This window comes from Phoca vitulina, unplaced genomic scaffold (assembly GCF_004348235.1).
Source record: "Phoca vitulina isolate PV1807 unplaced genomic scaffold, GSC_HSeal_1.0 scaffold25, whole genome shotgun sequence".
In the NCBI taxonomy this organism is placed as follows: Eukaryota; Metazoa; Chordata; class Mammalia; order Carnivora; family Phocidae; genus Phoca; species Phoca vitulina.
In genome coordinates this window covers 42,739,761-42,755,513 of record NW_022589728.1, presented here as the reverse complement: position 1 = coordinate 42,755,513, position 15,753 = coordinate 42,739,761, and the positions used below count along the sequence as shown (strand labels likewise).

Below are 15,753 nucleotides of genomic sequence, written 5' to 3'. Positions count from 1 at the left end.
TGGGCCTGCCTCATATGTGGGAAGGGATTTCCATAGCTGACCTTCTGTCTGACTTCAAGTCTGTGGTGGATTCCCACCCCTTGGGAAGGTGATTCCCTTGGCCTGGGATCCCATCCTCCAGGCCTGCCTGCCTCCTCAGCAGTAGGGTGGAGTGGAATGGTTTTGAGCTCAAACTGACCTAGATTCAAACCCCAGCTCCAATAATTATTAGCTTTGTGACTTTGATGAGAAAGTTAATTGAAAAAAACGTAAGTAGACTATCCAGGAGAGGACCCGGCTTTAGTAGGTGCTCTATAAGTTATACTTCTCTTTTACAACTCAACTCGAGCTTGTTTTGGAAACTATTTCTGGCTCTTTTATCTACTATGGCCTCCCAGGTACCCTTCCACTCTGTCTTTTTCCATTTTCCTCGTGATTGACATTTTCCTCCTCTCTCTCCCCGCACTAGACTGAGCCACTGGAGTGTTTATATTTGTTGTTCAAGAAATGCTGCTTGTTGATCGTTAAGTGCTTCTCAACTACTGCTCCTTACCCATCTGCCTTACAAGTTGAGATATTTGTGCCTGAGAGATGAAAAGGATCTGTTCCTAAGGCTCCTTCAGCAGTGTCAAGGGAAAGGTAAGCCCTAGCAGCATCAGCTGTTCCCAAACAGAAAGGAGCCAGCCACACAGAATGTGAAGAGAGCCTTAGTCATTTCCAGACCATCAAACTACAAAGGAGCTCTTCCGCACTGCCATATGGCCGGCAAAGCCAAATGCATCCAGTGACGAGCGTCACGGTGACACACTGTGCCGAGCTGCTCACTGAGTCGCTGGGATGATAGTACTTTCGATGCTGCTGGAATCAGAATCCCAATGGGGACAGAGGGTGACGCTTCTATCCGGCTGCTCTTCAGCAATACGAATCCTCCGTTAGAGCCTTAACCCTCCTAAATTCCACTTTAGGGGCTTAAGCTTGGCGTTGGGTGACCTTATAAAGAAAGTCATGAAATGTTCTTTATGCCAGACTTGAGAGTGGGAAATTGAGTAGAAATTCCTTAATATATGTTCTGTACATTCAACACTGTGTCCACCCCCATTGTCCCTCCCTGTTCTCCCTTAGTGGGGAGGAGGTTTCTTGGTATAAAATACAAATTGTTCTATGGGAGGTGATTGGTTCTAGCTTGAAAGAGGCTGCCTTATGCGGTGGGTGCCACATAAACACAAGCAAACAGGACCCCAGTCAAGGAACGGTGGGAGATGAGAGATGGGCTTCACTGACTCCACTCAGGGAGCAATGACAAGATGGGGCTGGGACCCTATGGAGATGCGCATGGAGACGGTGGACGGGTAGGTGGCTGAGGAGAAGGGACTTCTGTGTGGCCACATAGTACTGAGGCAGCACTTGCTGCAAAGTGGCCCAAAGGAAAGGTAAATAAATATTTATGCCAGCCTTTGGGAGCCACACATGTTTTTGATAAGCTGTGAGTAAGATTGAGTTCTTTCTGGGGATAGATTAAGATGATCCATCTTTCTAGACTTTGGGAGGCCCAGTGGCAGCATTACATGGGCATATCTAGTTAAAAAGCAAACAAAAACAAACCAAAAAGCAAAGGTCCTGATATCTTATCTGTCAAAAAAAATTCTCCCTCTCTCTTTCCATGGTCTAACAGTAACTTTTACTACAAGTCAGGTGCTGTTCAGTGCTTCATGGGTTTTTAACTCTTTTAATTCTGTAGATACTATCATTTCACCATTTCACAGCTTAGGAAACAAGGCAAAGAGGGATGAAGTGACTTGAGCAAGGTCCCATGAGCTCATGGAGGCAGACCTGGGACTGAGGGCATCAGCCGTCTGAGACTAGAGACTTGAGCAAGGTCCCATGAGCTCATGGAGGCAGATCTGGGACTGAGAGCATCAGTCGTCTGAGACTAGAGACTGGGCTCCTCACTGCTAGACACTGCTGCCTCTCCTCAGCCAATAAGACCACCTTCCAGATGCCCCCTTTAGTCCCGAACAGTCTCACTGCCCACCCCAACCCTGCCCCGCCGCTCCCCCTCTCTGTAACCTCACACCTGTGCCAGGAGGCCTCCAAGGTGGCTCTCCTATGACTCGGGGGATCTACGAATCACCTCCAGACTAGACTGGCAGCATGAACTTCATCTTGTAATTATTTTTGAATTCCTTGTGTCCATTTAGTAATAGACACAAAGCCAGCACTGGGAAATGTTTGCCAGATGAAATGAATGAATCAGGATATAAACTTAGGGATATGGAAGAAAACTGGGGCCTAATGGGGCACAAATTGCACCTCGTAATAATATTCGTATTTGTTGACCACCTGCTTCATTCCAGGCAGTGTGCGGAGCACTTCTCCTGCATTGTCCCTTGATCGTTAGCACAACCCGCTAGGGTAGTTCTGCTGTTCTCCCCACTGTAAATTGAGGAAAGCAAAGCAAAGCTTAGATTGCACTCCTCAAGTGCACACAGCTGGTGGTCTACAGATCTGTCTGATGCCAAAGCCACTGATGTTGACCTGCTGGTCTGAGCTTGCATATTTGTTGTGGGAACATGGCAGAGGGTTTTCCAGCTGCAGTTTTGAAGTCCTACCATCTTTGCTATGGGTTTCCCCAAAACAATGCTGCATATGATCATCTTGAAAATCTCTGTTTTTCTTATTGGTGTTGCATAATCATTGCATTGTTACTACTGCTGGCCTATTTGAGTTGAGCTCTTGCTATATATGACCCTAGGCACTTTTAGTATTTAAATGTCTTTAATCCTTTCAACAACTGCATGAAGAAGTTACTTTTATTAAACTCATTTTACAAATGAGGAAATTGAGGCCCAGAAAGGCAAATTAAAACTTGGGCAAGTTTCCACCATGTGGTGAGAGACATGTCGGTATTTAGCCCCAGTCTGGTTCCAGAGCCTACGTCCTCCACCCCTGTGCTAACTGGACTCCCCGGCGGTACTAAGCACTCCATATCCCTGCCTGTGGCTGCCAATTCCTTAATTAGCTCGCGGTCTTCAAAGGCCAAGGCTTGATCTCTGGGTAGCGGTGGTCTGCACCCTAATGCTGGCCAGATGTTCTGCAAACACCTCAGAGATCTAGGCCCTCGGTTACCAAGGAGACCAGGTGGGGATGGGTCAGTGCTAGTTCCCAGCTCCACTGGGAAAACTGTGCTTCTGATTAAAAGGTAAGAGCTAACTTCTCTACATCATTAAAATACCCGTTCAAACCTCTGCTAGTCAATGAATTTGGCTTACTTGTTTCTCTACGTGCTACACCTGTTCCCACCTGGCTTTCTATGCACAGAATATTGGCTTTCACATCCATGATTTGCTGAAAGGGTCAAATTCCACACTGGCTGTTTCATCAGAAGGGTGAATACTGTGTGTTTAGATATCTGATGTGTTCAGAGTGAGAGTGTTTTCCAGTGAAAGCTTTGGAGGTTTTCGGGCAGAGCCTAGAGTAACAAGGGATGTTAGAGCTGGCAGGGGGCGGGGGGGTGTCAAAGTCCAGCACCATCCTTTTTTTTTTTTTTAAATAGATAAAGGAGGCCAGATCACCAGCGGCCTGCATCTATCCAGCTAACAAACAGCAGAACCAGGACAAGACATCCCAACTACCATCAACAGGCCACCTGAGGCTGAAATTATGTTTGCTCAAAACTCTTTGGGAATTTATTTTGGCCTCATCAGCAAAGCCCGGGACCTGAAAATGGCTATTTCATCGTTGGAGAGGAAAGAGGTATGTGACATCAGGGCATTGGTATCTCTACAGTCAAACTGAAGTGAAAAATGGATTGGCTTTCTGGCCAATTTGATCAATCAGGGTAATCAACAGGAAGTTACTTCCTCAAATATCCAGGTTCTATATTTGAAGTAACTGCTCTATGTATGTTAATTCTATGTAACTCGATGTAACTATTCTGTGTATTTCAGTATGCTTTTATAGACAAGATCATTTTGAAGTTTTGGTCTTTTTATCCTTGGCTGCTAGGAAAATTGTCACACCATTTAGTAGATCGCATATACCATTAGCCTTTGACAAATGTTTGCATGTGAAACAAGTCTGTCATTTAAAAAATAAATTTGTGGTATGGGGTATCCATTTGAGGTAATGGAAGAGTTCTGGAACTAGATAATAATGGTGGTTGTACAACATCATGAATGTGCTTAACGCCACTGAATTGTACACTTTGAAATGGCTAAAATGGTAAATTACATGTTATGTGTATTTTTTCCATAATAAAAAAATACATAAAACCTAATTATTATAAATAAGAAAAAAATTGTATTTCACTGATTTATTCAGTAAATATATATGGAGTCACCTGCCACGAGTCAGGTGCACATTTAAAGAAATATTTGAGGGTGCCTGGGGGGCTCAGTCGATGAAGTGTCTGCCTTCAGCTCGGGTCATGATCCTGGAGTCCCAGGATCGAGCCCCGCATCAGGCTCCATGCTCAGTGGGGAGTTTGCTTCTCCATCTGCTCCTTCCCCTGGCTCGTGTGTTCTCCCTCTCTCTCTCGCTGTCTCTCTCTCTAAAAAATAAAAATAAATAAAAATCTTTAAAAAAATAAAGAAATATTTGAAAGTACTTGCTAACTGTAGAGTGTTATGGAAATGTAAGATGTTTGTGTATAATGCATGTGTTTGTGAATGAATACTGGATACTGTCCATTCACTCTTCACCCTTCTCCACCTTGCTTTGTGTTTTGGGAGCCTCCTCTGAAGGGACTGCAGCAATGGATTTCTTTACCATTTGGCAACCTATACTGGGTTTGGCGAATGGGAGGGGCCAGAGAAAGGAGACAGGGAGGGCAGAGTGTGAGGTTGGGGTATATATCTCTTCAACTCCCTTCCTGGCAGGTCACTGTAAATTGGTTGTATCCTTCCACCAAAGGACAAAGCTCCTTGTGGTCAGCCTTCTCTCGTAGCTACCATCAGAGAGTTTCAGGAATACATAACTCTTTTATTAAACAATCCTCAATTACCATGAATGAGTATGCCATCAGATTCCTGCCGGAGCTCTGGCCAGTACAGCAGGTGTGCATTTGTGTGTGTGTGTGTGTGTGTGTGTGGCAAATGGTAGACTCATTTTCAACTCATTTTCTCTGCCCCAACTCATTATCTAAGGCAATTGGAAGGGCATAAATTAAAATTTGTCTGTCTGAGAAATCCAGAAGAATTTGGAATAGTGAGAACTGAGTTTTAAAGACTCCACTTATGGTTGCTTCTAGGGGATTTTGGTTTTTTGTTTTTAATCTTTTTTAACATCATGTCTCATGGTTGAAAAGGTGACTATACTCCAAATGGGAGAACATTCTCTGAAACTCCCATGATTTTAGAAAAAATGGACTTTGAATTAACAGAGTTTTGAAGTATTCAATATCTTTTATTATAAAACAAGAAAGCACCATTGCAACTAGGGACTACTGATTGCTTAAAACTACACTCTTTTGAATAAACCTATATTAGTTTAATGAAGTTTTCCTGTGATTAGTATAATTTACTGCAATTATATTCAAACCCCAAATTATGGGCATTATACACATGAAATACAGCACTGGTTTAAGGCAATTAGTTTAATCACTTTCCTGACGTGAAACGGAACAGGGACACTACAGAGCAGGGCTGCCCATAGCACGCTGTGTGAAAAGGCCAGCCCTCCTTGTGGGTCCTTGCAGGATAGAGCCTTACTTTCTCATGACTGCCACTGCCCCTTCCTCCACAGCACATGACATTTTACAAAACAACGTGCCACAGGGTGGTGCCTTGTTACTGTTCATCAACATCCTCAAACTGTGTCGTTCAGGCCTTCCTCACCATGCATCTGGACAGTTGCCACCATGCTTCCTCATGTGTTCAGGCACGGTATTCACTGCAGAGGGTGCCTGGGCCCAAGCAAGGCTTAAAGCCAGCCTGCACTCTGCCCAACAAATCTGTTTCAGTTGTTTCAACAAAAAAGAGGTGACTTTTTCTAATTTGCTCGAAAGTGGCAATAGCAGCCCAGTTGCTAGTGTCTCCTGACTGGTCTCTCTTCCTCTGGCCTTGCTCCCCTTTTATTTATCCTTCTACTGGGATAAACTTCTAAAATGCAGGTTTTGACCACAATGGGATACCACCTCGCACCGGTCAGAATGGCTAAAATGAACAAGTCAGGAAACGACAGATGTTGGTGAGGATGCGGAGAAAGGGAAACCCTCCTACACTGTTGGTGGGAAGGCAAGCTGGTGCTGCCACTCTGGAAAACAGTATGGAGATTCCTCAAAAAGTTAAAAATAGAGCTACTCTATGACTCAGAAATTACACTACTAGGTATTTATCCAAAGGATACAAACAGAGTGATTTGAAGGGGCACTGCACCCCAATGTTTATAGCAGCAATGTCCACAATAGCCAAACTATGGAAAGAGCCCACATGTCCATCAACAGATGAATGGATAAAGAAGATGTGGTATATATGCACCATGGAATCTTACTCAGCCATCAACAAGAATGAAATCTTGCCATTTGCAATGATGTGGATGGAACTAGAGGGTATTATGTTAAGTGAAATAAGTCAGTCAGAGAAAGACATGTATCATATGATCTCACTGATATGTGGAATTTAAGAAACAAAACAGATGAACATAGGGAAAGGGAAGGAAAAATAAAATAACATGAAAATTGAGAGGGAGGCAAACCAAAAGGGATGCTGAACTCAAGGAAACAAATTGAGGGTGGCTGGAGGAGTGGTGGGTGGGCAGATGGGGTAACCGGGTGATGGGCATTAAGGAGGACATGTGATGTAATGAGCACTGGGTGTTACATGCAACTGATGAATCACTAAATTCTACCTCTGGAACTAATAAAAAGAATTAAAAGTAAAAAAGTAGAATGCAGGTTTTGAAAGCATGATGAAACAATTTGAAGAAGATGCAAATAAATGGAAAGATATCTTGTGTTCATGAATTGGAAGAATTACTATTGTTAAAATGTCCATACTACTTAAGGGATCTACACGTTCAATGCAATCCCTATTAAAATTCTGTAATATTTTTCACAGAAATAGAAAAGAAAATCCTAAAATTCACAGTGAATCACAGAAGACCCTACATAAAAAAAGCAGTGTTGTGAAAGAAGAACAAAGCTGGAGGCATCATACTTCCTGATTTCAAACTATATTATGAAGATATAGTAATCAAAACAGTGTGGTTACTGGCATAAAAACACACATAGAGACCAATGAAACAGATAGAGAACCCAGACACAAACCCTTGTGTAGATGGTCAAATGATCTTCATCAAGGATGCCAAGAACACACAAAGGGAAAAGGAGAGTTTCTTTAATAAATGATCCTGGGAAAACTAAATATCTACATGCAGAAGAATGGAATTGGACCCTTACCTCACTCGATATACAAAAGTCAACTCAAGGTGAATTAAAGACTTAAATGTAAGACCTGAAACTGTAAAACTCCTAGAAGAAAACATAGGGGAAAAACTTCTTGATATTGGTCTGAGCAATGATTTTTTGGATATGACCCCAAAAGCACAGGGAACAAAAACAAAAATAGACAAGTAAGATTGCATTAAACTAAAAAGCTTCTGCATAGCAAAGGAAACAATCAACAGAGTGAAGAGACAACTTATGGAATGAGAGAAAATACTTGCATATCTTATAAGGGGCTCACTTAAAAAAAAAATAAGGAACTCAGCAAAAAAACAAATAGCCCAGTTAAAAAATGGGAAAAGGACCCAAATAGACATTTCTCAAAAGAAGACAAATGAATGGTCAAATAGATACAGAAATATATGGAAAATGGTCAACATCACAGATCATCAGGGAAATGCAAATCAAAACCACTATGAGATATCACCTCACATCTGTGAGAGTGGTTGTTATCAAAAGGTAAATCTTGGCAACGATATGGAGAAAAGAGAACCTTTGTGCACTGTTGGAGGAAATGTAAATTGGTATAACCATTATGGAAGATAGTATGGAGGTTCTTTGAAAAATTAAAGTAGAACTACCCTGTGATCCAGTAATCCCACTTCTGGGTATTTATCCAAAGGAACGAAGTCAGTATTTCCAAGAGGTATCTGTACTCCCCTGTTCACTGCAGCATTATTCATAATAGCCAAGATATGAAAACAACCCAAGTGTCCCTCGATGGATGAATGGATAAAGAAAATGTGATCTATATATATTATTAACCTTCAAAAAAGAAGGGAGTCCTGTCATTTGCAACAACATGGATAAGCCTGAAGGACATTATACTCATAAGTGACATAAGACAGGCACAGAAAGAAAATGCTAGTCTACTCACAGAGATAGAGAGTGATATGGTGGTTGTTGGGCTGGGGGGTCGGAATGGGGAGATACTGAATGGAAAGAATAAAGAAAGGGGTGCTTGGGTGGCTCCGTCAGTTAAGAGTCTGACTCATGGTCTCAGCTTGGGTCTTTATCTCAGGGTCTGAGTTCAAGCCCTGTGTTGCGCTCCATGCTGGGTGTGGCGCCTACTTAAAAAAAAAAGTTGACAGAATAAAGAGAAAAATGAGAGTTTGAGAGTTTGACCATGCCGCTTCTGCTTAAACTGTTCAGTGGCTCCCCATTCCAGAGAGCAGTGTGCCTCAAACTTCTATGTACATATCAATCCCCGAGGCGGGGTAGGGGAGACGGGTATAGAACTTGTTAAAGTGCAGAATCTAATTCACTAGATCTGGGGTGGAGCCTGAGACTTTGCATTTCTAACAAGCTCCAGGTGAAGCCAATGCTTCTGGTCGGCTGACCACTTTGAATAGCAAGGTTCTAGGGCAGTGTTGTCCAATAGAACTTGCAACAATGATGGAAATGTTCTCCATCTGGACCGTCCAATATGGTAGCCACTAGTCTTATGTGACTATTGAGACTGGCTAATGAAATGTGGTTATTGAAATGTGGCTTGTGTGACTGAGGAACTGAATTTTAAATTTTATTTGATTTCAGCTCCTTTAAATTTAAATAGCCACATGTGGCTAGTGGCCACTGTATTGGACAACACAGTTGTAGAAGGAAACACCTACATTCTCACCATGATGTACAAAGCCCTCCCCTGATCTGCCTTTTACCTACATCTTGCTGCTCATTTCTTGCCCTTCCTTGTTTCTTGTTTTATGGTACAATACCAGGAAACTATGATAACTTTCCAAACAGACCAGGGGTTTCCACACCCCCACTTTGCACATGCTGTTCCCTTTGCCTGAATGCCTTTTTCCATGATTTGTGCCCAATAATGTCACATCTGCTTTCCTGCTTCAGTCTTGGCACCCCCTCCTCTGTGAATCCTTCCCTGACTTCCCTGCTAACAGCAATCATTTACCATCTACAGGTTTTGAGGGCCCTTCACACACATGATTTCATTCAACCTGCACAGTAAGCCTGGCGGAAAAAAACAAACTTGAAGCAGCTTGCCCAGGGTCACAGAGCTAGAAAGCAGACAATCATAAATTCAGATGCAAGTCTGTCTGATTCTGAAGCTGATGCTTTGCCCCCCATACACCATGGTGCCTTCTGCAGGCCCCATGCTAGTATACGGACAGCACTAATCCCATAGTGGGGAAATAAGTTGTCTACAGTCTCTCTTCTCCATGGGACTGTAAGCTATTAGAGGCCACAGACTAGGTATTATTTATTTCTGTATCCCACGAGCCCGTCATGAGTGTTGGATTACTGTGGTTGCATCAGTGTGCATGTTTCCACTCTCCAGCCCTTTGTAAAACCCATGTGTGCAGTGACTGAGTTTTATGCCACTGATGTGCTTGGTGCTCAATAGGCTGCTCACGAGAGTCTGAAGAAGTGAATTAAGAACTAAATGAGTATGTGGACCATGGGCAACATTGGCAAGGATTTTGTTAGAAGCCCAAGGGGAAGGATTCTTGCTAAGGAGCGTTTGGACTTTGAAATAAAACTATCCCTTCATTCTTTTCATAATTTACAGAATGCTATTTTTTTTTTCCCTACACTCTGTCACTTTCTATGCCTTGAGTTTCTTTCGATCTAAATTATACATTTGAATTCTGTTCATTTACTTTAAAAATATTGAACAAATCAATCACAAACAAAACTCTGGGCTAGGCCCTCAGGGATCTAGAGTATAAATCGAATCAAACATGTTCCTCACCCTCAGACGAGCTAAGCCTCATGCAAGAGAGAGATGGGTCCCCAAATAATGCCAGGGAGAAAGTAAGGAGAGAGAGTCAAGGGGGTGCGGAGGGCTGAATATGGAAGCAATCTGCAATAATAAAGTGTTGATGTGTGCTTCCCTTCAAATCTGCCTAATTAGTGTGGCCAGTGTTCTCCTGAATTAACATCTTGTGAGGTGACTTTATTAAGAATATAAGAGAATGGGGATGCGTATGTGCTGCCAGCAGGACCCAGGAGTATAATTGGTATGACCTTTATAAAGGGAATTTGCAGTACCATTCAACTTCTTTAAAAACATGCATGTCCTTTGTTCCAGCAATTCTACTTGTAGGAATTTATCCTAAAATAATCATCATGGCTGTGTCCTGAGTTTTATCGGCAAAGACTTTACTGTAATATTGTTTTTAATGATTAAAAAATGCAAAAAGACAAATTTCTAATTTAATTCTAAATTAAAGAATTTAAATCCATATGATTGAAAACTATTCAGTCATTAAAAGTGATATGAACTATATGTATTGATATGAAGCAACATCATTATCTATTCTTAAGAGGAAAAGCAGGTCACAACACGGAATGCACCATATGATTTCCTAATCTGCGGAGGGAAAGTTTGAGGGTGTTCATGCACAGATGAAACAAAGGCTTTAAGAGCCAAAGAGTTGCTTGCTGTGCTCTCTGGGTGATGGGATTAAATTAGTTGTGTCTTCATGCTTTTCATCTGTATCTGCCACTTTTTATGACAGAAAAATTCCTTCTTAAAAACACGAAGACACTAATCTGTTCCATGGTGCCATTTTAGCCTTGTCTCTAATTACAGAATATCTTCTTGAAGATCCAGGATACTTTACAGGAAATCCATAGGTGGCCAGCTGCTTGGAAATAGCTCCAGTTTGGGGAAGTCACGCTCTTTCCTGTCATCATTCAATGTCCTCATTCCTTGATTTCCAATATCCATTACTTCCCTGTTTCTGCTTTCAAACTCAGCCATTGGCGCCATCTCCCCTTTGTCCAGCTTTTACTCGATCAATGCCCCGCAGAGGTGGGTCATCCATAGCAGAAGCCTTCCAGTCCTCAAAGGCTGGTGGCCCAGGCACATTTCTCACTGCACGATTTCCTTTTGTTTGCTGTTGCATTTTGACAAATAACTTCCAATCTTTGCTGTCATCCTGGTTTCTTGCTCTTTTTTTTTTTTTGGTAGTGCTGGTGGGGGCTGCTGTTGTCTCTCCTCTCTTCTGCAGCGTTTCCCAAGTTTCATAGATGGTAAGGAGTGGGGGTCAGATGCTGGGCCCTCAAGAATTGCCCCACTCGCCAGGAGCTTATTAGTTGCAAAGGAAAAGCAAGAAGTAATGAGAACCTGTTCTAGCATCTAGACATTTCTTGATTTGTAAAACAGACACGTAAAAAGAGGAAAAGAAGCTAAAGAGTAGCTTCCTGGTTTGTTCCCACAAACACAAGACAGGTTTTAAAAGCATTACACGAGCTCCTTCAAGGAAAATTCACATCATCATCCTAAAGAGTTGTTCAGCTTTGCGTAAGGTAAGAGAGAGATTTTTAAGAACAAAATTCTAAAATGACTTAGACTGATTTTTTGCTACATAAGGAGTGTGGCTTAAGCCACCTGCATGCATTTTTCACAGCACTTTTATAACGGATCCTGGCTCCCTGATGCCACTCTGCATCGCAGATTGTGTGACAGGAGATTCAGGAGCAGCTGAGTGCCATAGGCACGAGGAGAGGGCTGTGCCCTAGGAAGCACCAAGATGGTGGGAGTGGAGCCAAAAGCTGGGAGCTCACATCCACGAACCAACTGGAATAAACCAGCAACCATTCAGCAGGTTGGTAGGGGAAGCAAATGCTGAGAGCAAGGAGACGTACCCCAACTCCCCAGCTGGTGTGGCAGAAGCGTTGGCCCGGCCTTTAACCTCAGGGGTAGGCCGGGTCATATGTCAGCATAACGTCATCTCTTTGTCTCGGGGATTGTTTCAGAGATGAGGAGGGACCAAATGTAAGCTCATCAGTGCTACACATTCCCATTGCCACAGGGATTGCTTCAGGCTTGCAAAGTGCAAGATTTTGTTTAATAGTTGGGGAAGAAAAGACCTGGTTTTTTTGCACCTCACTTACCATCCTTCTCTCTACCTTGGATCTATAAAGGTACCTAGTCCCCTTTTCTTTGACTTACTTTCCAAGGAACCAGTACCACAGACAGAGTTGGTGCAGATGGCTACTGGAAGTTGAGGATAATGGAGGTGGTTACAGACCACGCGGAACAACAAGCAACACGAGATATTAACCTGTTCTTTAAAGTCTCTGTGCAGCCCCTCCAATCTGGCTCTCTTTCCCCTTAGGTACCAACTTCCACCATCATACTCAACACCTTCCTCTGGCCCCAACTCCCTTGCATTTCTTTATTCTCCTTCATCTTCTTGGGTCCCTCTTCTCTCCCTCTGTGCCTGTTCTGTTAAACTAAAACACTCTCATTTCCTTTGTAAATGAGTTCAGCCTTCCCTTGCCCTATCTTCTTCTTCATATCAAGGCCTATGTTTATTCCCTCCACCCCCCAGTGAATGACTGGAGGTATTTCCTAAAGAGAAATTTCTTTGCTCTTCAAGAGGAATTTTAATGTAGCTTCCAGGTTTTAAGATTTATTTTCTCTATGTTCAACTATTAAAGACAATAGGATATGTCCCATTACTCAAACAGACTTAACTGCCTGGACTTCACCACATCCCACATCCCATCAGCCACGACATCCTGTGGATTCTGCATCAGAGAAAGCTCTCAAATTGAGCCCTACCCCTCCTACCCAACTCCATTCTATAGATCTAGTTTAGGCCAGTCTCTCTCCTAGACTGGAGTTTCCAAGTACCATTCCACAGATTCTGGTGAAATGTGTACCAATCTGAAGGAACAAATAAAATTAAGGATGATGTAGTCATTTTCTCCCTAAGTCTAAATTTATTTATAATGGAAAATTCAAAACTGAATATCTGCATGTTAATGAATGAAGTTGGACCCTTACCTTATACCATATACCAAAATTAATTCAAAATGGATTAAGGACCTAACTATAAAAACAAAACTATAAAACTCTTAGAAGAAAACATAGGGTAAAGTTTCATGACATTAGATATGACAAAGATTTTTCTAGCTATTATGCCAAAGGCACAGGCAACAACGGAAAAAGAGAGATAAAAATTGGACTTCATCAAAATGAGAAACTTTTGTGCATCAAAGGACACTACCAACAAAGCAAAAGGCAATCCATGGAATTGGAGAAAATATTTGCAGATCATTTATCTGATAAGAGATTAATATCCAGAATATATAAAGAAGTCCTGTAACTCAACAACAACAAAACAAACAACTTACTTAAAAAATGGGCAAAGAGGGGCGCCTGGGTAGCTCAGTGGGTTAAGTGTCTGACTCTTTGATTTCATCTCAGGTCATGAACTCATGGTCTTGAGATCGAGCCCCAAATCACAGGCCCTGAGCTCAGCGTAGTCTGCTTGTCCCTCTCCCTCTGCTTCTCCCTCCACTCATGGTTCTCTCTCTCTCTCAAATAAATAAATAAATAAATAAATAAATAAATAAATAAATAAAATCTTTTTAAAAAATGGGCAAAGGACTTGAACAGACATTTCTCCAAAGATGTACAGATGACCAATAAACCCATAAAAAGATGTTCATCAGAACTAAGCATTAGAGAAATGCAAATCAAAACCACAATGAGATATCACTTCACACTCATTCAGATGACAATTATTAAAAAAAAAAAGAAAATAACATGTTGCTGGTAAGGATATGGGGAAATTGGGACCCTTGTGCATTGCTGGAAGGAATGTAAAACAGTGCAGTCACTGTGGAAAACAGGATGATGGTTCTTTAGAAAATTAAACATAGACTTTCTATATCATCCAGCATGTCTACTTCTGAGTATATACCCCAAAGAACTGAGAGCAGGAACTCAAATAGATATTTGTATATCCATGTTCACAACAGCATTATTCACAATAGCCAAAAGGTAGAAACAAACTCACTGTCCATCTACAGATGAATGGAAAAATAAAACATGCAATATCATTCAGCCTTAAAAAGAAAGGAAATTCTGACACGTGCTACAACATGGATGAACCTTGAAAACATTGTGCTAAGCGAAATATGCCAGTCCCAAAGGGACAATTATTATATGATTCCATTTCTATGAGGGACTTAGAGCAGTCAAACTCATAGAGACAAAGTGGAACAATGGCTGCCAGGAGTGGGGGGGGATGGGGAAATGGAGAGTCAGTGTTTGAGGGGGACAGAGTTTCAGTTGGGGAAGATGACAAAGTTCTGGAAAGGGATGGTGACAAATGTCGCACAATGTGTGGATGTACTTAGTGCCATAATACTGTACACACAGAAATGGTTAAATTATCTCTTTTATGGTGTATATATTTTACCACAATAAAAAAAAGCTATAAAAGAAAAAAAAATCACCTTTAATCTAAGATTGTCCTTCATACTTTTTTTGTATGAAAATGTGTTTCATTAAAAACAAAATCTTAAATAATATTTTTCCCTTTAATCCTTATTTGGCAAAACCAATAAAGTTGACAAATTTCAATAATACTATTATTATTGTAGTCTATGAAATCTTAGGAGTTTTAAGCTACCTGCTGACTTCCCTTCTCGTCTCCCCAACATCACTCCAGAGTGGTATTTCTAACATCTCATCATGTCACTCCTCCCTGTTTCAAATCCTTCAGAAACTCCCTATTACTCACCCTGGTGGTGTGAAGAGGCAAGGAAAGATATCCCCCTAGAATCTTCAGAAGGAGTGCAGCCCTCCCAACATCTTGATATCAGACGTCCAGCCTCAGAACTGTGAGAGAATAAATTTCTGTTGTTTAAAGTGACTGGGTTTGATGAATGGACAAAGAGGACACACACACACACACACACACACACACAGGAATATTACTCAGCCATAAAAAAAGAATGAAATCCTGCCATTTGCAACAACATGGATAGAGCTAGAGAGTATAATGCAAAGTGAAATAAGTCCGTCAGAGGAAGACAAATACCATATGACTTCACTCATATGTGGAATTTAAGAAACAAAACAAATGAGCAAAAGGGAAAAAAGAGAGAGAGAGAGAGGCAAACCAAGGAACAGATTCTTAACTATAGAGAACACACACTGCTGGTTCCCAGAGGGGAGGTGGGTGGAGGGATGGGTGAAATGGGTGATGGGGATTAAGGAGGACACTTGTGATGAGCACCCGGTGTGTATGGAATTGTTGCATCACTATATTGTACGCCTGAAACTAATAATAACACTATATGTTAACTAGCTGGAATCTAAGTAAAAACTTAAAAAAAATAAAGTGACTTGAGTTTGTGGTGATTTGTTGCAACAGCCTCAGGAAACCAATACTAAATTATTTTTATCCGCTATTTTAGTAGTAGCACAGATCCTGGCACATATGATATGTTTTAAAAGAATGAATTAATTCGTAGATTAATACATGGGGGTGATGAAACAAAGCGTTAAATTGTTTTTGAGTAACTTGGATGGAACATTATAAAATGGCACTTGATGAGAGAGTTCC

The 15,753-nt window shown here is 41.6% G+C and overlaps 1 long non-coding RNA gene across 1 annotated transcript in view; it reads left to right on the top strand.

Annotated features, from left to right (window-relative positions):
• Positions 1–3,537: 3,537 nt before the first annotated feature.
• Positions 3,538–15,753, top strand: part of LOC116643082 — a 30,109-nt gene continuing 17,893 nt past the window's right edge. Inside the window, exon 1 of the long non-coding RNA XR_004301482.1 lies at positions 3,538–3,732. This is a non-coding gene — a long non-coding RNA (uncharacterized LOC116643082). The remainder of the gene's footprint in view (positions 3,733–15,753) is intronic.